Source organism: Malania oleifera, chromosome 11 (assembly GCF_029873635.1).
Source record: "Malania oleifera isolate guangnan ecotype guangnan chromosome 11, ASM2987363v1, whole genome shotgun sequence".
Taxonomy (NCBI): domain Eukaryota; kingdom Viridiplantae; phylum Streptophyta; class Magnoliopsida; order Santalales; family Ximeniaceae; genus Malania; species Malania oleifera.
The window spans coordinates 85,240,929-85,265,799 of record NC_080427.1 but is presented as its reverse complement, the minus strand read 5'-3'; positions in this window follow the sequence as shown (position 1 = coordinate 85,265,799).

Below are 24,871 nucleotides of genomic sequence, written 5' to 3'. Positions count from 1 at the left end.
TATACACTCAATCAAAATCACAAAGTTTTATTTCAAGTACTCAACCACAAAACTGAGTATATTAATTTGCAGAAAAATATCCCTCAATTAAAATTATAGTTATAAGTGTCAAGGATATTAAATCAAGTTCTAATGTATCTAAAGATAGATCCTTTTAGAAACCACACACTTGAATCAAACCTTTCAATAAGTCACACACCATAAAACAAATAATGATCTTGTTTAAAATAGCTTGGTATATATAAAAATACTTTCAAGATCACTCTTTTAATCAAAACTAGGTTTTTCAATAAGAAGCCCTTTGAGAAAATATATGTATATTTATATGCTCTTGAACCAAAATTTAATCTACCAAGTTAGATAAACTTTCTCAAGTCATGATCTCTTAGAAAATTAATTTTTGTACGAAAGGCACACTCAAGAGCAATACTTTTCAATACTAGTCAAGAACAACCAATGAGATGATATGTAAAAATCACAAGACTAATAACTTGAAAGATCAAACCTCAATACTAGATTGAAGTACAGTAGAGTAACCAAGTTCCGTTTGAAAATCTGAATTGATTTGCCCAAGCTTGAAGATATGAGATTGATGTATAGGCAAACGAATAACATTAAAAGTAGATAATCAACAAACTTGCAACAAGGTGTGTTCTTCTCTTTCTTGTATGTCTCCCTCTTATTCTAAGTTTTAGATATTCATAATATATAGTATATTATCCTTAGGATTGATCTCAGCCGTTGGATCAACAAGATACCTCGCGTGTCTTTTTAATAAAGAACTGATTTTTAGGCTTTCCCGCGAGTTCAGACAACCGAACTCGACTTCAAGCACCTGAGGTTCCAATGTCAGGCGACCAAGGTACCTCTGCTTGGTTTTGTCTTTTCCATTTAATTCTTCAGGCTACCGAACTTAATCTTCAGGCTACCGAAGAAATTCTTCAGGCACTTGAGGATAACTTCAAGCTACCGAAGTCCCCTCTTTCACACACATTCATTTCCAGTTTAAAATTCTACTTTAATTCTTTGCTTGGGTCTTTTATAAAACAAGTTTTCCATGATTTTAAACACATTTCTAAGCCCATGTAAGTACTCTAATGATGTACATGAAATGCATGAATCCTAAAATCATTCTAAGTTGTATTGAGCCTCAAGATAAATCATACGAAAATGTAGGTACATGAGTTCTAAATACCCATTCCCAAGACATTCTTGAACTTTGCTGCTTGCATTTTGATTCTCATACTCTTTGAGTTCCATGGTACTTTCTAATATGTATCAGCTTTACTTTATGGCGTCCATGACCCGTTATCTTTCCGTGCATGCTCAGTGTAAGTCTTGTTCACAAACTCAATGCACAAATCAAATATCAAGTGATTTGTCATTATCAAAAACTGGATTGGACTCATAGAGTCAACACTATAGAGTAGAGATTAAGAGTACTATTCAGGGTAAGTAATAGTGAGACACCATATTGTATAGAAAAGTATGTGTATGATTTTGGGATGTATATGGCTGAATAGTTCTTGGGGACTTATGTAGAAACATGATGATGGTCAGAACTCTAGTATTGCTATTGGATTTGTATGTATATAGATGCTTCCGCTGAGTTATAAGACTATTTGAGGACTGTTGTACCTGGTGCCACTTTAGGCAACACAGGTTTCTATAGTGCATTTGCTATAGGAATTATGTATAGAATTTTACACAGGTTATTACAATCTGGTATCAGAGTTGTCATGATGATAGTATTATTCTTATATCAGAGTAGGTTTATTATATATATATATATATATATATATATGAAAAAAAAAATTAGTAGAAAATCAGGGCGTTACAGCATGCACCTGAAATTTAGTTGTTTTCAACAAATAATTCATATTAAGCACACAACAACCAAGTCCACTATCAACATGCAGTTCACAAAGTTCTGCAACAACCATGCAGATGGCGTTCCATACAAATAGCATGCACTCCTAAAATTAACTACCAACATGCAATACACATCACTGCATCAGCCATGCAGGTGGCGTTCCAGTTCAAGCAAGCAATTCAATATAATCAATTTAGAATTTTCAATAGCAGTTTAGAATAGCCCAAGGTAGTTCATGTGATAATCAAGATTAAAATATAATTATCATCCATCAAAAAAAATAATTTAAGCATTTACTACACTATGGATAGTATGCTGCAATGCTGATCTCAAAAGGCATATGGGTACAAAATATAATTATGAGAGCATTTTATTTATATAGTCATGAAAGAGAGATGCTCCTCCTCAGTTATGCGCTCAACCATCTTATGTATTTTTCATCTTTTCATTCTTCAAAATTTTAGCCAAGATTACTTAGTTTTCAATGACACGACTTTGGCTTTTTATATTGAGTTTAGGAAAATATGATATATAGTACAAATTTAATTTCCTAAAACTCTATTCAATGTGATGGACAAAACAATATGCTATATTTAAGATATTTATACTGAAGTACATATAGCATTAAAGGTTATTCAACTAATAGAGCTCCTTTGTCCATGAAAAGGGGATTCACAAATTTAAGTATGCTATTGCCAACACATTCAAATATTATCAAATCATAATGATATATATATATATATATATATATATATGTATGTATATAAAGTTTAGATTGGATACATTACTTGAAAATTCTCACATTGGCTTAATCCTAATGTTCTTAGTATAACATGTATAGTATACTAAGGTTTGGAATTTTAAGTACTATCTAAGCATTTAAACTTTATTGCCCCTTTTATGATAAATTCTAACATCTTATGAGTATATAAAATAAAATAAAAAATCCTTTTTGAGCTCCTCATAAGATAGCATGCAATTATTACTAAACACGTCACGATTCATAAAAGATTCAACAAAAAATATCACATGAATCAAATTGATATGCATTAAAAACATGTCATGCTTTCTCTTGGTTTCTTCATATCTCTTATGGTTCCCAAAATTCCTTAGCACTTAGAACAAGATATGATCTTTTTAAAAACATTAAAACTAAGGCACAATATAAAAATCCATGACACTCAAATTGATATCCTTAATTCATTTTATTTTCAAAATTTTGGGAAATTATGCATTTTGAAAATATTTTCATTGGGATAAAATTTCCTTTAATAATCACTTTACAAAACCTCCAATCAATTGATATTACACAAATACTCATTTTCAATTTTCAAATGGTAAAATCTACATGATAAGACAAGTGGAGGATTTGTAAAGGATTTACCCTCAAAACAGGGATACACCAAAACTGAGCCATTGCAATCTTTATACAACAAGCAGTTAAGTTAATTGCAACCAGACTCTAATACCAATTGATATAAATGGTGTGATCCCAAAAGAGAGGGTGAATTGGATATTTAAAAATATTTCACTAATTTAAACATTTATCGATTCACCACAGATCATATCCCATTCACAATATAAGTGCATATGTAAAATAAATAAGCAATGAATGCGAACATACACGTGTACAACATATCTTATTTAAATTAAATATGTGTATGCAAATAATTGTAACATTAAATAAACAAGCATACACATATGGAAATTAAAGTGCAAAAAATAAATAAGATAGAGAGATTGAGAAAGAGAGAGAGACGTGATTTGTTATTGAGGTTCAGCTGAACCAACCTATGTCCTCGCCTTGGGCAAACCCCCCAAGGATTCCACTAACCCTGCTCATTTAACGAATTAAGTAGAAACCATTTACACATCTCCTTACGGGGTGGAGTCTCCCCAACTCACTTACTAGGTAGAGCCAACACCTTTTCTCCTTACGGGGCAGAGTCTCCCTAGCTCAATTACGAGCTGAGCCACAACCAGTTCTCCTTACGGGGTGGAGTCTCCCCAGCTCAATTATAGGGCTGAGCCACAACCAATTTCTTATTACGAGGTGGAATCTCCTCAACTCAATTACAGGGCTGAGCCACAACTGATTTCTTCTTACGAGGTGGAGTCTCCTCAACTCACCTAACCAGACTAGAGCCAAATCGGTACACCTTATAGGATGGTGTATTCCTCTTCCGATGATACCACACGCCAGGAATACAAAGATATAAATTTTTATACAAATAAATGTTTTTGAAAATAAGTGGAGATGTACACATTTGAAGCTCTAAAATGCACTCACACAAGATATGAATTGAAGCTCAAGTGAGTATGGGTATTTTCCTCAAAATAATTTTTTTGATCTTTGACTGAGATATATATATATATATATATATATATATATATATATATATAATAAAAGCTTCATAGATTCAACTCTAATAAATATTTCTCCAAAGAATAATTTTCAATAAAAATATAGGACAACCTAGGGTATGCTTTCAAATTATTTTTGCAAACATAAGATTTATATATGAAAGGTCAAATGCAATAAGGCTTTTTTGGCACTATATATATAAGGGTAAATATGTGTTTAAGCCTTTTAAAAACAACCCAAAAAGATTTTGTAAAACAGGATATGAGATATAGAAGAGTGTAAATATACTCTTGTTTTTGGAAGGATGAGTGAGAACAATTTTATGCAATGAAAGCTCCTTTAAATAATCTAAGCTCAAATAAAAATGTTTTCTCCGATGAGTATTTTCGAAAACAAAGTATAGGAGAAAAACTATATTTGATGCACTCCAAAAAATATTGGCAATGAAAGGATGGAGTGGAGATTTTGATTTTGATTTAAAATGCCCAAAATATTTGGGAGGATTTTTGGCTAACTCAAAGTACTTAATTAAAGTTATGAATGGGCTATTTATAGATTTTCTGAAAATCTAACCATTAAGGGACACGGTCATCATTTTAAAATTGTTTAATTAAAAAATTAAGCATGTTTAGCGCTGAAATTTTGAGCAACATGAGACGGTCGGTCGACTAAAGCATGTGCTGGTCAACTGGCTACATGAAAATCCCAGCCTTCCCAAGAGGGTCAGTCGACTGGGCAAAATGCCAGTTGGTTGGCCTTTCTGTTTTATTCAAAATTTTGCAAGGCTCGGTCGGTTAGGCAAGTACCGGTCGACTGAGCCGAACAAGAAAACCAACCTTTCATAGGTTTGATCGACTGGGGCTCTCCTTAGTTTATTTAGGTCGTTCGTCCAAGGAATAAAATAGGCCGAGAATTAATTGTAACGCCCCAGACCCGAACATGGGGCTCGGGGTGTTATGAGACCAACACGTGTCTCTAATACCACTTATGCAACGAAACTAATAAAATAACCTCAAACAAAATATACTAGAGTTGTAATGACCCGAAGAATAATGGTATTTAAATAATAAAGAGGGAGGGAAATGGAAATAGTAATGGAAGGAGGCATTCGACGACATTGCACTTTGGGATGCAATGATCCAAGGAAATTTATTAGGTCCTTATCGACGAACACAAGGGATTCGTCGACGAGGGTACAAAAGGGCCTCGTCGACGAAGACAAGTTTCGTCGATGAGAAGATACCGAGAGAGGATTTTTGGAAGTCTAAAATTCGTCGACGATTGTGCAGGTTCATCGATGAACTTTCTACAGGACTCGTCGAAGAGGTGACGTGTCTCGTCGAAGAGGTGACGTGTATCGTCGACGAATCCGGCCCTATAAATAACAAAAACTCATATTTTTAACGCAGAAGATCAAAAATCTCTCTCTCTCTCCCTACGGTTTCTCCTCCTCTCTCTTTGATTTCGGCTTCGTCGTTCGCTGGATCGATGATCTGAGGCCACCACGACGCTCCTAGGGAAGTTCTCTCCAAATCTGCCAGAGCGGATCGTTAGTGGAAGCAAGTTGAAATTTATCCTTGAGTTGAAGTAAGACTTTTTATTCGAAATTTGGTCTTTCCACAGTTGAAGGAAATTATGTACTCAAATAAATATTGATGTTTAGTTCTGGGAGTTATCATTTTCAGGGTGTTGCTCAAGGTTTTCCTACGGGTGTTAGACCAGTATTATAGAAGAGCTTTTCTGTTGCCTGGTAAGGGAATAAACTAAAGCAGTGATTTTTCATGTGTGTTGTTATTTTTAATCAGTAAATTAATTTTTAGGGAAACATGTATTATATTTGAATATTATTAAGAAAATACATATTTGGGGAAAATACTGTTGTTATATAGGAAATGTAATTTTAGAATGAAATGTACGAATTTACTCAGTTTTGTGTGGCATGAATATTATTTTTCATGAAAAGTATTATGATATTGCAATTTTACGAGTAAAGCATGTTTTCAGGAATATGAAATAATATAGTACATAATGATGTTGAAAATACATGATAATTGATTTATTATTTAGAATGATATGTATGAGATATTTGGCGCACGACCGTGATTGATAGTCGGCGCGAGGCTGTGTTTTACATATGATTTCGGCATGAGGCCATATTTATGAAATGTTCAGCTCGAGGTTGTATTTATAAAATGTTTGGCGCGAGGCCGTATTTATAAAATGTTTGGTGCAAGGCCGTATTTATGAAATTATTTAAAATGCTATCAATCTATTTATGTTAAACGCTATATTATCATGTATTATATGTTATAAGAACCCGGATGTTAGTTTAGTTCAATTCAGGAGCACGGTACCGTAACTTATAGATCAGATATCCATGTTCAGATTGGTGCTACCCACCCCACGAGGGGGTGGGAGATGGATAGTCGATGTGGCTTTCAGTGTAGAGTTGTAGACATCCACTTGGCAGTTCGGACCAGGGTGTGGTGGGTTCATCGTTCTTATAGACATTTTTGACTCCGCAGTGGTCGGCCAGCCATTGTTGGGTCCCACCTTCAAGCTACACAACCTGTCATGGGGGGTAATACATTACACTAGCTAGCTATTCATCTTGGGTATGTTTTCAGTATTATTAGCTATACCAGATAGTTATGATTAGTATGATTTATTAGAAATATGAAAGTATACATTTTTGCAGTTATTAAATGATGAATGTTTTCTGGTATGAAGATTGTACTGTATATCTATATTATCATTAAGTATTCATGTTGCCACATAGCCATATTTAGTTTATTTTCCCTTACTGAGAAGTATCTCACCCTTGAACATTAAATGATTTTTAGGAAACCCAGAGAGACCGGCGGGTCAAGGCTGCCGCTGAGTGTGTTGAACTTCCCTGCTAGAAAGGTAAGTTTTGGTCTAGGATCAAGACATTTTTGTTGTAAGATCCTAAGTTTATTTTGATGTTTTGGAGATTGTATATGGATACAGTATCTTTGGGTATATAGTAGACTCTGGTATTATGTAATTTATGGTTGATGAATGTGATTTACATTTATTGCTGTCTAGGTTTTGCTGTGCAAGACAGGTGTCCCCACTACCCATGGGTTCAGGTTGATTATTTTATTTATTATGTTTTATTATATATTAAGATAAGCAGGTCATTACAAGTGTTCTATATTACAGATGTAGATCCATATAATTACAATCTCATTCTTCATAATACAAAACCAAAATTTAAAATATATTAAACATAAAACTAGATACATATCCATTCAGATATATTCAACTCACAAAAACTACCCCGCACTTGAGCTATCTAAGCTCGATCACTTGGATAATCTGAAAAGATTAAATCATCGACGGGGTGAGAGACCTCTCAGTAAGGAAGAAATAATTTGCAACTGTGTGCGGCTAAAGTGTTTAATATATGATTAAAATATTCATATAGACGCATTCATAATTCAATAGAAGCCAAGATAACACGTTCATAATCACAAAACATAATCAACATCTCTATCACTCAATCACTTGCCTACATATATGATTATTTTAACTAATAATTCCCAAGAATAGGGAAGTTTACCTCCCCATACAAGTAGACTCCTTTTGCTCTAGTGCTAACACCAGGGCACTCACCTTTCTCAGTAAGCCCTCGGATTATGTATCCAAGTAAAGTCTCCAAGAATAGGGAAGGTCACCCTCCCTTACAAGTGGCTTCCCTCTACTTTGGTATCCACAAATAATTACCAGAGTACTCACCTTCCTCAGCAACCCCTCGAGTGGAGTAATCTACTTTACCATAAATACTTAATTAAAGTTACTCACAACCAATTCCAATCATCCCACACAGTGTTCCACATGTATATGCATACCACAATCAACCCACACAGGATAATCCACACAATCTTCAATCATATCCACATAGGGTCCAAAAACACACAGAAGACAACGTCCACACATGACTTTCATCCATACAAAAAATACATGTCCACACAGGACTATTCAAACCACACATATTACAAGATAAACACCCTATTCATGGTAAATAGGTAAACAACCTCCTCATACCACTGCCAATGTTTACCTCCCAATATAAATGCCCATATAACGACCTCCTCATACCACTGCCAACGTTATATGACAGATATGCTAGGTACGATATGACGACCTCCTTATGCCATTGCCAATGCTATATCGCAATTTACATGAACCACAATGCAAATCAATAACAAAACCAATCACTCAACACATCCACAGCTCTACCACAGTGTTGGCCTAACAAGGTCTTTCAATCAGTTTTGATGTTAACAAACAAAGGACTATTTAACTTGAAAAGATTGAGTTTTGTGTTTCAGGAAATATGGATCAAGTGTGGTTTAACCAAAGTTCAAGTATAGCTCAAGTATGGTTCAAGAGAAGATCAAGTATAAATAAAGTATGGGACAACTACTCAAATGAAACAAAGAGAATCTAATATATTTGAAGCTCAAGCAAATTTTTCAAAGAACATCAAGAGCAAAGCATGAAAGAGAACTCAAGCATGTTTTATGAAAGTTTAGGAAACATATTTGTAAGTATTTCAAAAGTTAAAATATCATTTGAAATATACGTTGAAGCTTTTTCAAGAGATTATAGAGATTTAAGGATCTATTTAAGTATATTGAATTAAGTTTTAATAAAGATCATCAGAGAGCAAAACAGTTTTAAAGAAAGATATTTTATAAAACAGGATTTTAATAGCTCAGGTGACTGAAGTAGAGAATTCAGATGATTGAACTTTAAGTTCAGACATCTGAAGAATTACTTCAGATGTCTGAAGATTAAGTGCATACGTCTGAAGAATTTATGGAACAAGATAGAAAATGGAAGTAGCAATTCAGACGTCTCAACTCACGACTTCAGACATTTGAACCTGGAACATCAGACGTCTAAACTCACACTTCAGACATCTAACCCTATATTTAGTTCTATTTTAAAGGGGTTTCAGGAACTTCAGATGTCTGACCTCGAATCCTTTCACGTCTGAACACTGTTCAACGGGTAAAATTTTAAAAATCTTATTTTTTTAAATTATAGTCGTTTGAACCCCAAATTTTACAATATCTTGGGAAACTCTTTAAGGAAACTTTTGCAACAAGGAAACTTACTTGGGAGTCTACAAATACATGTATTTTGAGAATAAAAAATACATCAAGCATTGAAATTCTCTCAAAGCTCTCTTGCTCTCAAAATATCTTTTGATCAATCTCTTGCAAAGCTGAAAGTACTGATTGTTCTAATATTCTTATTTATCAAATCCTGAAGAATTACTGATTTCTCATCTGGAGAAAAGGATTTTGGTGAATTCTTTGAAAAGCTTCAAAAGTTTATTTCATTCTTGATATTTTATCTTTTGAAGTACATAGTTTTGATTTGTACTAATCTGCTCTTTGTGTGAGCTTCTCTTGTACATCAGACTTTGATATTTCTCTTATAGATTTTAGACAATTCCAGGCTGTTGGATCGTTGACCAAACAAGGGCATATTGTTTGGAGAAGGCAGGCTCTAGCCTTAACTAAGGAGTGATTGTAAACAGGTGTTGTTCCACCCGATAACGGAACTGCTATAGTGGAACCCTTCCGTGTTTTGCCAAAGGCGAGGACGTAGGCTGTGTTGAAGCCGAACCTCGTAAAAAATCTTGTGTCTTTCTCTCTGCTTTACATATTGTACTTGCTGTGTTGTATGATTTAAAAAGTGCAGGTCGCAAGTTTTAAAGAGAAAGAAACAAAGACTCTTGGTATTTAGAAAGTATGTTTTGATTAACCATTTGCGGAAACCCAAAAGGGAGTACGTTGGTTAATCTGCGGAAATCTTGATCAAGAGAAGTGCATACTAAAAGCTTATTCAATGAAGGTGATAAAACATCCACAGGGAAATCAACAAAAGCAAAAATATTCTTGATTGAGTGATTGAATTGTTTTGACTTTATTGATTGGCTTATTCATTTAAATTACAAGTATTCTAAAGTGTGATTATCAGTTATCAGTTGTGCTTTCTTTAGTATCTTAAGCAAAAGATCAAAAATTATCAAAAATCAAAAAGATTCCAATTCACCCCCCCCCCCCCTCTTGGGAAGCTATTCCTAATTTCACACAGTATACACAACAACAGTATTAGCAACCAACTAGAAATTACAACCAAATATTATTCACAATCACCATAAATTATCACTCCACAGTACTCGCAACCATTAAATTTTCAAAGCTATTTTCATGCCACACAATTTTTCCCAATGTATTATATATTTAAAAACAGTATTTTCAATACCAGCATGGTTCAGAATATTATACCTAAATATGTAGAAATTATACCCAAAATTAGCTAGTTTAAAATTAATAAAAATACTGTTATAAAGTATTTCCCCATACCCGCTCGTCGGGATTCGGCCTAAGATCAACAAAACAAGACCCTGTATTCCAAAAATTCCAACTTACTCAAATCTTAGAAAAATACTCATCTAATACTTCCTAGGCTCCAAATAACAATATTTGTTAAGAAAACTCCAAAATAACTCACTTACCCTGATTTTGGGATGTTTCCCTAACCTTTCAAATCAACGATCAGCTCCCGCAGCTTTGCAGAGAACGATCCTACGAAACCCGTGGTGGTTCCGGATTGTCAAACCGAGTCAAAACCATCCCGGAATCGAAGAGAGAAAGCAGAGGATCCATGGTTAGAGAGAGAAACAGAAGAAAAATAAAATTCCTCCACTAAAATCCGATTTTTCCATATTTATAAGCAACTTGCCACGTGGCCTTGTCGATGAGACATCTGGACTCGTCGATGAGCCCAAGAACATCACTCGTGGATGAGATCGGGATCTCGTCGATGAAATTCAGAATGTGAGAACCTCTCTCTGTAAACCCTCGTCGATGAGACATGCATACTCGATGACGAGGCTCAGAAGATTGTTCGTCGATTAGAAAATTCCAGCTCGTAGACGAGCACCCACTTATTACCCTTTAAAAAGTTTTTTTCCCTTTTCTTCTATTTCTCCTTTTTCCTTTTATTATCTTCCTTATTATTTTAAATAGTTAAAATTTTCCAGGTTGTTACATTAATGGCCGGTCGGCTGACCATATCAAGAGATAATTTGGCTAGTCGGCCAAGACATTTACTTAATGGGCCAAATATTTAAGGTTAGTCGACTAATGCATTTAGACCGAGTATAGGTCAGTCGACCGAGATACTTGAACATTTGAGTTTTTGCCCTGATTTTGACTTTAAACATTTTATCCTTTTATGAGTATGACATTTTGGTTAGGGAGTTTTTTATGAAAATTTAGGTCCCTAAGTCAGTTTATAGTCAATTTGAGCTTAGCATCATATCACGTGGAGCAACATTATTACAGATCGAATATAGACTAAATTCAATTTAAAAATTAAAAGATATGAATATATATATATATATATATATATATATTATTCTTCTTTACTCGTTTGATTCTTCAAGGAATATGTCGGACAATGTATTCTTTAAGTTCTTCGAGCTTCCATTTCTCTTTTACCTTATGTGTGTGCTGAATCATAAACCTGTTCAAACACTAAATTGCACACATGAGATATGAGTGGTTTGTCATAATCAAAATAGGATCAAACTCAAAAAGCCAACAGTTAGTTGATTGTTGACTTGTAGCCAACGACTACTTTTCAATACCAAGGGTTGGTCGATCATGACTGCAGGTCGGTCGATCATCTAGATGCCCACTTAAAAAAAATAAATGAAGCAATTTTCATGTAATTTTTGAACAAAATTTTCATGAATTTACATCAATCACACTCTAAGATCCCTAGATGATATTATTCATTCAAAGAAATTTATATTCCATATATTAAAAAATGAACATCAACATCCTATGAAAACACAGGCATACATTATATGCAAAACCACCGTGACGACCTTCTTAATTTCCACATTTTTTTCCCATAATATAATAAAATCAATATCACAAAACTCAGTAGACCATAGTCCACCTAGACCTATGGGGTACTAGGGATACATCAAAACACATAACGGAAGCCTAAGCAGCAGGAAACATAAATCAATATTTCATAAACACAACCTAACCATCACAATACCAGAGTTACTACATCCATTGCATTTATATACACACAATACACAACCCAAAAGATATCTTAGGGCCATCCCACAAAATACATCCGACCTTATCAAAACACTTACCCTTTAGGAAAGGCAGATCAACAGTACTACATCAGCAGGGCTTTACCCGCTCTCTTATCAGGGACTCCTGAAATGTTTATGAAATTTGGGGTGAGACACCTCTCAGTCAGGAATATAAACTAACACTAGTGTGTGACAACATGAGCATTTCTGTGATATACATATAATTTTAAATATAACCACTAAAACTGTTTATATATATATCATTTCTGGGAAAAACATGTATAATCAAGACATGACAGAATATAATAATTTCCATAGCATAATTCATCTCATATAAATAATAATACAAAAACAATCCTGGTAGGTTAGCTGGCTGTTGTCATGTATTACCCCCACATAATTAGGATGTGTGGCCCGAAGGCGGGACTTGATAATGGTTGACCGACCACTGCTAAGTCAAAAGTACAGTCTGTAAGCCTGATGGGTCTACCAAACCTGGTCCATACACCAGGGGCGCTCACACACTTCTTAAAAACCACATCGACCATCCAATTTCACACCACTTCATACAATAACGTTAACACAAATATCATGATCATGATGACCATGGACACATAGCAGCGGTACCGTGCAAGTGCTAGCTTAGACCAAGCCAACTAGGTTCTGATATCATATAACATATACTGAAACTGTGATACATGGATATCTCATATCATTAATTATCAAATCAATCATATCATTTTGCATATATATACGTATATCATGAAAATCATCGGCCTGTACGCCGGTATTTCACATTTTACCATAACTCGACTCATACGCCGACAAATCATATCCATAGCACAGCCTGTACACTGGCAAATCATTTCCATAGCTCGGCCCATACGCCAAAAAATCATATCCATAGCACAGCTCGTATGCTTACAAATCATATCCATAGCACAACTCATACACTGGCAAATCATTTTTATAGCTTGGTCCGTACGTCAACAAATCATACACATAGCTCGGCCTGTATGCCGGCAAACATATGTAAAAATCTCTACCCGAATGCTGGTTTTTTTTCATTATAAAAATTCGTATCATTAACACATTCCAAGAAAATAGTATTTCATAACAATTTCTACTCATGCCACACTAAACAGATTTTTTGTATATTTAACATACCATCATTTTTAACAGTATTTTTTCAAGTATAAATCAAATATAAATAGATTTATTTCCCTGAAATCAAATGTTATAATATTATACATACTTTTCATAAAATATTAGTTTAGTTTATCCCCTTACCAGAGTCCTAAAAAACCCTTAAGAGAACTACTCCTTCACCTGCAGGGTTCCCTGTTCAACACCTTGAAAACAACATTCCCCAGAACTAAAGTTCAGTATTACTATGCGTACAACACTTCCTACAACTTTCAAATAACCAAATACTGAGTAAAAAGTCTTACCCTGGAATTGGGATGGTTTCCAACTCAGCCCCACCAACAATTCGCTTCGGCAAATTTACAGAGAACTTCCCCAGAAGCATCGTGGTGCTTTAGATCGTCGAACTGGCAGAAATATGGCCCAAAAACTTAGAGAGAAGGAAGAGAAACCAAAGGATGAGAGAGAAAGAGAGGTTCTGCGCAGAAAATGAACTAAAAAATCACGTTTAACCCTATTTATACTATGGGATTCGTCGACGAGCCACGTCACCTCGTTGACGAGTCCTGTAGAAAGTTCGTCGACGAACTTCAACCCTCACCAACGAATTTTAGGCTTCCAAAAATCCTCTCTCGGCATCTTCTCGTCGACGATACGAAACTTCGTCGACGAGATCCTAAAGAACCCTTATCGACAAAACTCCTGTGTTCGTCAACGAGGCCTAGAGAATTTCTTGGGATTATGTTATCCAAAATGCAATGTTGTCGACGAACGCTTCATCGGCTGCCTCCTTCTGCTCCTGTTTCCATTTTCCCTTTCTTTTATTATTTAAATACCATTATTCTTCGGGTCGTTACAACCACAAACTAAACTTATAGTCCAATGTGATTTCTTTTTGTGTGCTATAAAATTTAGAAGTAATTTTACAAATTAGCTTGGCATGTAAACATGGTGGGTAATGAGGGACTATTGTAGGCTTGATGATTTTGTTGACTTTGATGTATTCCTAAGAGGGGGGTGAATTGGGTATTTAAAATTTATTCCTAGGTATATCCAAATTAGCAGTAGTAATACTCAACTTAGGGTCTATCTATATACACATAAACCCAAACACGCAGATAAATGTAAGATGCGGAAATAAAATCATGTGCAACATTCATAATATAACATACACGTGCACTAAATGAATTGCGGAAATGTAAAGTGCACACACGATATGTTATCGGGGTTCGGCCAACTGCCTACGTTCTCGCCTTAGCTCATAAGTCCGAGGATTATCACTATTGCTCACTTAACGAGTGGAGCAACACCGATTATATCCAGGTCAAATTCACAAGGCTAATGTGATGACCCAAAAATATATATACGATTAAAGCACAATAATAATAATAATAATAATAATAATAATAATAATAATAATAATAATAATAAAATAATAAAAATGGTCATTAAGTTAATATCAATACGAAAGTGTTTCTCTGTTAGGATTCTTGATTCCATGTTTGATACCTAAGAAAGACCTTGACTAAACGAGTGCTTAGAGACCATTGCGACTAAGTCGCTCCCTGGAGGTCGGCTTGGTCAAAATGAAATTTCATAGGATAAAACAGGGTAGACACTGTTTATATACGTAAATAAGTACATAAAATAATGTTTTGACTGACATAATCTGTAGAAATATATGATAAAATAATAATAATTTAAGTATCCTATACGGGGCCCACAATACTCTATGGGGCCCACATGAGTCCCGAAGCCATGTAGAGGTTTACACGAGTCTCAAAGCTATGTAGGACGCATAAAATCGTATGAAGATTATTCGAGTTACGTAGGATCCATTTGGGTCTCGAAGTTGTGTGGGACCTACATGAGTTTTCAAAATTTAAATTTAATTCTTATTCAAAAATAAATAATAAAATAAATGAATACTAAAAATAGTTTAAAAGTAATAACAATAAGAATAATAATTATAATAATGATTAAGAAAAATAATAAAATAATTAATTAACTAATTGATCAATTAATTAGGTAAGTAATTAATTAAAAATTTATTTATTGGGAATGGTGGCAAGCACTCCCACATGGCCTCCATCCCCATCCCATACTCAACCCATTCCTTACCCATCCCTTGTCCATTCTTTTATTTTAAAAAAGTTATAATTTCACCCATCTCCCCACACTTTTATAAATTCAATTTCTTCTCCAAAATTTTCCTATAAATAGGAAGCTCTAAACATTCATTTTTCACAACAATTTTCCAAGGAAAAGAATGATTAGTGAGTGAAAGAATTTGTGGTGGAGAGAGAATTTCTGAGTAAATTCTCACTCACCCACTCTTTCTGATCTCATTTCTTAGAGATAGCTATTGTGTTTGTAGCATAAGATAAAAGAAGAAGGTAAGTAAATTTGATTATATTAGTATTTTTATTCAAAATTTATACCCAACTTTATTTGTAAGTAAATTTCGTTTTTGTTACTTAGTTTTGTAAAATTTCCATGAGTTTATTCTTACGCATATTTAATTATACCAGTTTTAATTTTAATATTCTTGCATTTATTTTTTTTTGGTTAAGAAATATTCTAACCACTCGGGTAATTTTCAGCATTTCTTTCTATTCAAAAATAAATAAATAAATATTTTTACCACAAAAATTGTGTGGCATGAGTTTATTTTTACGTTGCATGTGTTTATGAAAATATGAGTAAAGATGAGATTTTCACGCTATTATTTTAAATTGTATAAATTATAATAAGATGATTTTAAAATCCCTTATGACAACGAAAGTTCAAAGTTACAGATGCTCGATACCGCAGCTTAAAGTTTAAACGGATCAGAGTGCACCCACACTATTTATAGAGTGGTTATTTATGTTAGTGGATTTCTCCTGAGTGCACGCCTGGTTCCGGACCAGGACTTAATAAAGAAAATCTCACTTAAAGTTTATGTACGTTTATTTAGTTTGGTCGGCCAGTCAGCTAAGTCCAGTTTTCGGACTGCATAACCCAGTTATGGGGGTACACATGACTTACGGCAAATAAGTCTAAGGGTGGTTTTTACAATATATGTTTATACATAATTAATTACGTATACAAAGTTACTGATGATTTGAAGGAAAAATGTAAATTTACATGAAAATGATCATTATGGTACTTAAATGAGAATCTAAGGAAAAAGTATAAGGAAAAGTATATGTATGCTTATCATTAAATATTTTTACAGTTTTAAAGTTAAAAGTTTAAAAAATTCTACTATTATAATTGATGGTAAAAGTTTTATGTAGTAATTTTTAAATTTATATTTATTCTAGAAGCAGTTTCAAAGTTATAGTATTAAATATTGTTTTACGAAATTTTTAAAAAAACTCATTTTGGCCACACACTAATAATAATCTTATTTACTTACTGAGCGTCGTCTCACTCCAATCATATTTTTATTTCAAATGACTCTGAAGGGCATGTCGGAAATCAGTCTTAACAAGCATGCGGGTGGGGATTAGAAAAATTAAAGATTGATTAGAAATATTAGTATGATGCCAGATATTTATGCCTATGTAATTTTTCTTCTTTTGAAATAAATAATTGTTATATGGATAATTAGCGCTCTGGTTTAATAAAAATTGAGTTTATTTGCTTCCGCTGTAAATCACTAGTAAAAAGTAAATATCCCAGACCCTTCGGGGTTGGGGTGTTGCATTTAACCTCAACCTTTACAAACTCTCCTTACAGGGCGGAGAAGACCCTAAGTCAAATTCACAGGGCTGACCCCAACATGATCCTTATGGGCTAAATCAAACCCCCTTAGGCCACGCCTGAAATACAATTAGATAAACTTTTTAGTACAATGAAAAGTGCTTCTAACACAAGCAGATTTGTACAACAATTCAGTACAGTATAATCAATGCACACCAATAATGTAAGAACTATAAATTCAATGGTGTATGTGTGCAATAAATACTCAGAATAATGATTATCTCAAATCAAGCACAAAAGTGTATCTACAAGCTAATCTTTGAAATTATGTAAAGAAAAAAATTTTAATCACAGTTTTAGGGTTTCAAAGATTTGTATCAAGAATAATTAGAATATCTCAAAAATATTTTCTCAATATCAAAGCACAAAAAGATATTCAAAAATAGGCTTGTAAAAATATTTTTGCACACTTAAAAAATACAAGCACAATGAGTCTTGCATTAATAATGCAAAGACTCACTTAGTTATAAGGTTTTCCCACACATAGATTTATTAAATAAAATCGTGAAAAAACCTAGCTAAACCCCTCAATCCGAAAATCAAATATGCAATAAATCAAAGAGGGTTTTTATCACACTAGAACAATTAATAAACACTCACAAGGCTTGATTTCTGAAAAGAATCGTAGTATATGAGTGTATAAGGTGTGTATGAAGAAATAGGGCTTAAGAAATTTCAGAGAATTTTTTCCTTAATCAATGTGCTAATTACTTCCTAATTATAGCAAATGATCAAGCCCCTATATATAGACATGCCCAATGTTATAACCGTCGGGGACACATAGGGTATTATTAAATTTGTTTAAAAAATGTTTAGGAAAATTAACTCTGTTTTACCCCTCTTAATTGAGATAAAAAATTGAACAATCCGAGAGTTTTAGGTGGCTGACCTGAGGTTCGGTAGCCCAAACAAACACATGATAAAAAATACGTTTTTGAAGTTCGGGTGCCTATGAAAGAGGACAATTTTTTGAACTTAGGTGATTTTCCAAAAGACTGCGGTTCAGTCGCCCGATATCAAGTTTGGTTTACCGAACTTGAACATTCGGTAGCCCGAGGCAGTTTTGAACATGAGAGTTCGGGCTACCGAGTTGGTGGTGCACATTCGGTTGATCGAGGATGGTGGTGCCCTTTTCGATTCGGTTGCTCGAAGTCTGGTCAACTATTTGACCTTTCAACGACTTGTTTGCCTGAGGCAATTTAACTTGCCTAGTTCAGTTGCACGAAACCCTTGTGATTTAGCCTTTTAAGTCCTGATTTAATTCAGTTGATTCACCTGATAGTATATGTGATTTTAGGGACTATCTTACGTGTGCAAGGACCTAGGGTCATTCATAAGGTTTTAAGCATTTTAACTTAGCCTAAAAAACCCGGTGTCGGTCAACCAAAGTCTTGTCTAGAGTCTTTCGATTTTCAAGTGATGTGTAGGGACCTAGGGTCGTTCTAAGGCCTTTGAGCTTGTAGATCCTACATGCATGATATGCTGATTATTATAAACATTTCCTATATTATTATTACAGACCTGAAATGAAAATAATATAAATTACAATAAATGAATCTTCTAGGCCTTTATTCTTCAAGTTTTCATATGTCATCAAATTATCTTACTAATATGAACCTCCACACAAACTTGATAGAAATTAAGTACCTGAGTATTTGTTATAATCGAAATCGGGTATGATCAATTGGGTCAACAAATTTTCTTCTTTGTGGAGTATTTCCCTCACTAACCCCTTTTATTATTATTATTTTTTTTTTTTTCTCTCATTTCTCTCAAATTTTTGTTTTCTAATGTCATGGGCAATGGTTGTGTTGTGATGTCATGTTCAATGAGCGTTAATGATTCACCATGAGGGATTGTAAATGAAGCCACTTGCAGAGCCACACCATTATTCTCAGTTGGTGAGGGTTGATCACTATTTTAGCCCTTTTAAAGTTATTAAAGTTAATTTATTATTTGGAAATAAATGATGGATCATCCTTATTATGCTTGAAGAAGAATTCCTTATGATCGATAGATGTTACTACCTCAAACAAATAACAAAATTAGTATAATTTGTTAATTAAGTTGATTAAGATAAGATGTTATTAATTAATAATTATTAGCGATTATTGTTCCTTTTACGAACATTAGGTGGCTAAAAGTGTTTTTTAAGTACGTATTTAGTATATAAGAAGGATTAGACTCAATTAGAACTAGAACTACATCTCTTGTACGTGCCTATTACCTACATCTTAAATCATACCTTAAATCAAGGTAGGGACATTCATGGAAGAATGGGATGGGAGAAGGACTAATTTTTAAGAGTTAATTATTCTTTTAATAATTCTATTGCTTGGATTAATTATATCTACTTTTTTTTCAACCATATGAAATCATGCCTAACAAAACCAAAAAAAAAGCTTTCTAAAAGCATCGTACTATTCTTATAATATGAGGAGTTGGATTTTATTTCTTACTTGATCGTTTGCTTTTTCTTTTTCTTTCTCTTAATACCAAACTAAATTAAATACACTGGCAAACATATTAAACATGCATTTGTGTGCTACCTTTTATGTTAACTTGAATAGTTGTAATCGTCATTGTAACATAAATATAACATCTTCTTAATCAAACCAATCAACTAGACTTTTACATTGTATATATACTTTCTTTTAAATTTCTTTTTCAAGGCTAGCATCTTATAATTTGTTTTCTTACAGGTATATGATTTGCAAGATCATGGTACATGATGGAGTTAGCAAAAAAAAAAAATTATCATTGGTTTATAATGATTATAAACTAACTAAATATATTGATTTCTTAAAATATTGTTATTATTAAACCTTATGTTTTGTGACGTTAAGTATTATTGTTAATTAAATTGTAATTAAGTATTTATAATTATTCAAACTATGGCATATCATGCTACATTTAGATAAATGTATCTCTACACATTTATAATAAATTTATTCTTATCTTTATTGTTTATTAATAACCTATTTATATGTTTACTTTAAAATATTTTAATATAATTTTAATTTGTCCCGCCACATAAATGTAGAAATATGAATATCATGTATGGTATATCCATCAACCTTTAAGAAGATACATCGTGTATCGAGAATCCTTTTGAACAATTTTTTTTTTTTTTTTACGATAGCCCACAACAATCGGTATTTTGAAACTATTGATGAAAATTTTTTCATCCAAGTTAAGATGGTGGCAAGCAAATTCAAGTTTTGAGGGGAGGGTGAGTTGGGGGCACTTTTGGGTTCTCTTTGTTCTTTTTCTTTGTAAAGTTCATGTCATTTTTTTCCCTAAGTCGATATATATATATATATATATATATATATATATATATATATATATATATATATTTTAAAGGCTAGACGATTATATTTTAGTAGTAAGAAGGACATGCGAATTTGTTGGTATGGAGAGTCTAGCCTTCGATGTCATAGGTCATTTTTTTTAATATATTATATTTTTATTTTCATTTTTTATAGGTCGGAGTTTAGAATTTTGGATTACAATATTAAGATTTAAATTTTTGTGGGTTGATGGTTTTGGTTTTTAAATTTTTCATATTTTTTTCTAAATACAGAAGTAAAATAAAATAAAATAAAATAAGTTTTATAGATATTAAAATTCTTTTTATAGATTGGAAGTATGTCAGTTATGACTAATTATATTTTAATTTGATACAATTTTGAATGGTATATTTTTTGTTAAAAAAAATAATAATTGTAGTTTAGATTCATAAAACACTTCCTAAACTTTAGAACAAATCCACTATATATTGTCTTAAAGTTGGAATTTAAAGTATTAAAATGTTAATTCATTATATTTTGATTGTTCTTGTTTTAAATTTGTTCTTATTATCACTTATATTTTACATAAGTGGAGATACATATAGATGAGTGAGGATGATTGCCCCCACTCATATTTAAAATTTCTCTTTTCAACTTATATGTGTAAATGAAATGGTTATATAAATTTTTAAAATTGGCCCCCGTTGAAAATTAACATATGGAGCCCACACTCAAATTCTAGAAATTTGTATGATATCTTAGAAATGAAAAAAAAAAAATTATTCGGTTTGGTTCGATTTTCATTTTCATTGAATTTCGATTTTTGGTTTAGTTTTTGGGTTCGGTTAATTCGGTTAACCGAATTAACTAAATAGTAAAAATTAATAATAAATAATTATATATGTATATATATATTAAAATATTTTATATATTATATATACTAAAATTTTATTTATTTTTTATATATTTTATATATTAAAATTATATATATGCTATTTATATTTATTTATTATATATATATATATATATATTAATTGAATTCACTGAACGGATCGAATGTTCACCCCTAAATTAAAGCGTGGACAAAAAAAAAAAAAAAATCTGACTACTCTAGTGTAGTAGTTAAATCAATATTATAAGTTATTATATTTATGTGAATTAAGTATTTTTTTAAAAAATTTAATATTAAAAAAATTGAGTGTAATACAAAAAACAATTTTCTCCATGATGAAGGCCTTGGTTTCACGATTGATTTTTAAATTCATTTTTCACAGTTTAATACATGTGCGTACGTACTACTAATATTAATAAATAATATATATTCTTAATATATTTTTTTTGGTAATATATAATATTGATATATTATATTTATTTTAAAATATTTTAATAAAATATGCAGAATTTTTTTAGAATTGCATTTTAAATCTTTCCGTTGGTTGAGACATTTTACAAGTGTGTGAATGCGTAGGAAATTTGGTGCTACCAACTAAACGCCGGGAATGCGTGGACCCCACTTCACCTACTCCATAGGGTCCCACTTCACCGACTCCCAACGAGCCGACGTCATTTTCGCTCTGACCCGAGACAGTTTAGGCTATGGTAAATAAAAAGATCGTAAACATTGGAGTGCTGCAGTCCCTCCAACCGTCCCTGCGAGTTGCTCCCACCAACTTCCCCCACCAACTTTCCCCATTTTCACTTCGAAAAATTGGCTGAAACATTGGCTGCAGCGCCTTCGAAGCGCGTGGCCCAAAGCCAAATGAATTCTCGCCATGCATGTGCATAACATCGATTAATTCTTGGAATTCTTTTTGTTCCTTCTTTTTTTAAGCATTTTGTAAGTCAAAGTCGCGACGGATGGTTCATTGCTTCAAGTTTTCATCGCGTCACTTTGAATATTATGATGTGACGTCAAATTTGTGAAAGTGATAGTCATCCGCCTGTTAACGCATCCCTAATAATTCAACGAGGTAATACCTTAAGGAATAATTGAATTCGTGACTTTGTGATCACCAAAGTTACAAGTCATTTTTACTGGTTGAATTGACTCGATTAGGCATTGTTTCACTATAGTTGAAGGAAAAACTAGAGGAACTCGATTTTTGGTTCGATTCAAGAATAAGGAGATTCTAGGAAAGTGTCGATTGTTTTTTGTTGGGTCAATTTTATTATGATGTACAGCTCATATATTGAATATGATGCATGTACAAAGGAGAAAACATGGTAGAAAATCAAAGTACTGGAAAACATTAGGGAAACCATCGATGGATTCACAATAATTATCGACAATTTGACACCCCAATTTCAGACAATTTCATTATGTCTGAAACCGTTGACGATTTGGCTCGGGAACCCAGTGCAGATTTTTGAATTTTGAATAAGGGGACGTTAATTTGGTTGGGGCTTGGAGGGAAAACCTCTGAGAACTTTATATATATGTTGTCTTAGATGTATATGTAAGGTTGGTTGAGTGGGTTGAGAGAGTTGATGTATTCTTCATGTAATTCAAATAAGAAGATAGTGAATCTTTGTCATTTACTCCCATTGATGTAGGCATTACCGAACCATGTAATTCCTTATGTTATTGTATCTATTGCTTTCATTTACAGTCAGTGTGAATGTTATTTCTGTATATTTTACCATTAACTGTTGCATTTGTATGATTGCAAATTTCGTTGTGGATTCAATTTATACAACAAATTGGTATCAGAGCATTGTTGTAATGGTTTCTAGATCTTCATTTGCGAAATTTGACGTTGTCAAGTTTGATGGAATCAAATATTTCATTTTGTGATAGAGAAGGGTGAAAGATCTCTTATTCCACCAAGGCATGGTGAAGGCCTTATGCGGAATTGAACCGGAAAGCATGGATGAAGCAAGTTGGAATGAATTAGAAGTAACGACAGTATCAACCATCTGACTTTGTTTGGCTGATGACATGTTGTATCACGTCGTTAATGAGGATTCTCCAGCAGCAGTTTGGAGGAAACTGGAAAGCCGGTATACGTCTAAGTCTTCATCGAACAAATTGTTTCTTAAGAAAAAGTTATATTGACTTAAGATGGTGGAGGGCTTGTATTTGAACCAACATATCAATACATTCAATTAGATTGTGAGTGATTTGATGCGTATTAATGTAAAGTTCAAGGAGGAAGACAAGGTGTTGATGCTATTTAATTCCTTACCTACGTCTCACACGTATGAAAATTTAGTTACCACTCTGACATGGGGCAAAGAAAGCCTAAATTTGGAAGAGGTAACAAGCGCATTGCTTGGTTTTCATCAAATAAAAATGGCCAGTGATGACATTTCACATAGTGAAGGGCTTGTGGTGAAGAGTAACCAAGAACGTGGAAGACGTAAGTCCTAGAGCGGATCTCAGTTGCAGTCCGACAAGAAGAACGACATAAAGTGTTTTAGGTGTGGAAAAATTGGGCACATAAGACCGGAATGTCCGGAGTGGAAGAAAGGGAATGCTGAAAAATCAAGAGGGTCCTTCAAAATCTGCAAATGTAGTAGAAGGAGACTTAGGGAACCATGATGGTGATATGCTATATGTTTCATCGGGTTGAACCATAATGGTGATATGCTATATGTTTCATCGGGTTTGGAGTGCTTCACGAATTCTTAGATCCTAGATTTCAAATGCTTTTATCGCATGATAGCAAATAGAAAATGGTTCAACACCTACAGGTCCATTAATACTGGTTCTGTTTTGATGAAAAATCATATTTCATGCAAAATAATTGACATTGGAAATGTCAAAATCAAAATATTTGATGGTATTGTGAGACCTTATGTGATGTAAGATATTTACTGGTTCTAAGGAGGAATGTAATTTCTTTGGGCACTTTAGATTGTGACAGATATAGTTACAAATATGAAAGTGTGGTAATGAAAGTGTGTGAAGGCTACTTGATGGTGATGAAAGGATAAAAGGTAGCGGAAAATATCTATGGACTGCAGGGTAATACAGTTGTAGGTGAAGCTATAACTGTAGAATTTGAGTCTGATGTTCTATGACATGTGCATTTAAGGTATATGGATGGCTACATGTATTCAGATGTTTGGGAATCGATGAGGATAACATCACGGGGTAGACATATGTATTTCATGGGTTTATCACGAAAGGTCTTGGTGTATCTCATGTGGCACAAGTTTGAGCTGTTTGTTAGGTTTAACTTGTGGTTGAGGTGGAGAACCAAACCGAAAGAGAGATCCTCAGGTCAAACATTGGGACTGAGTACGCGAGTTTAGTTCAAGGAGTTTTGTGAGCA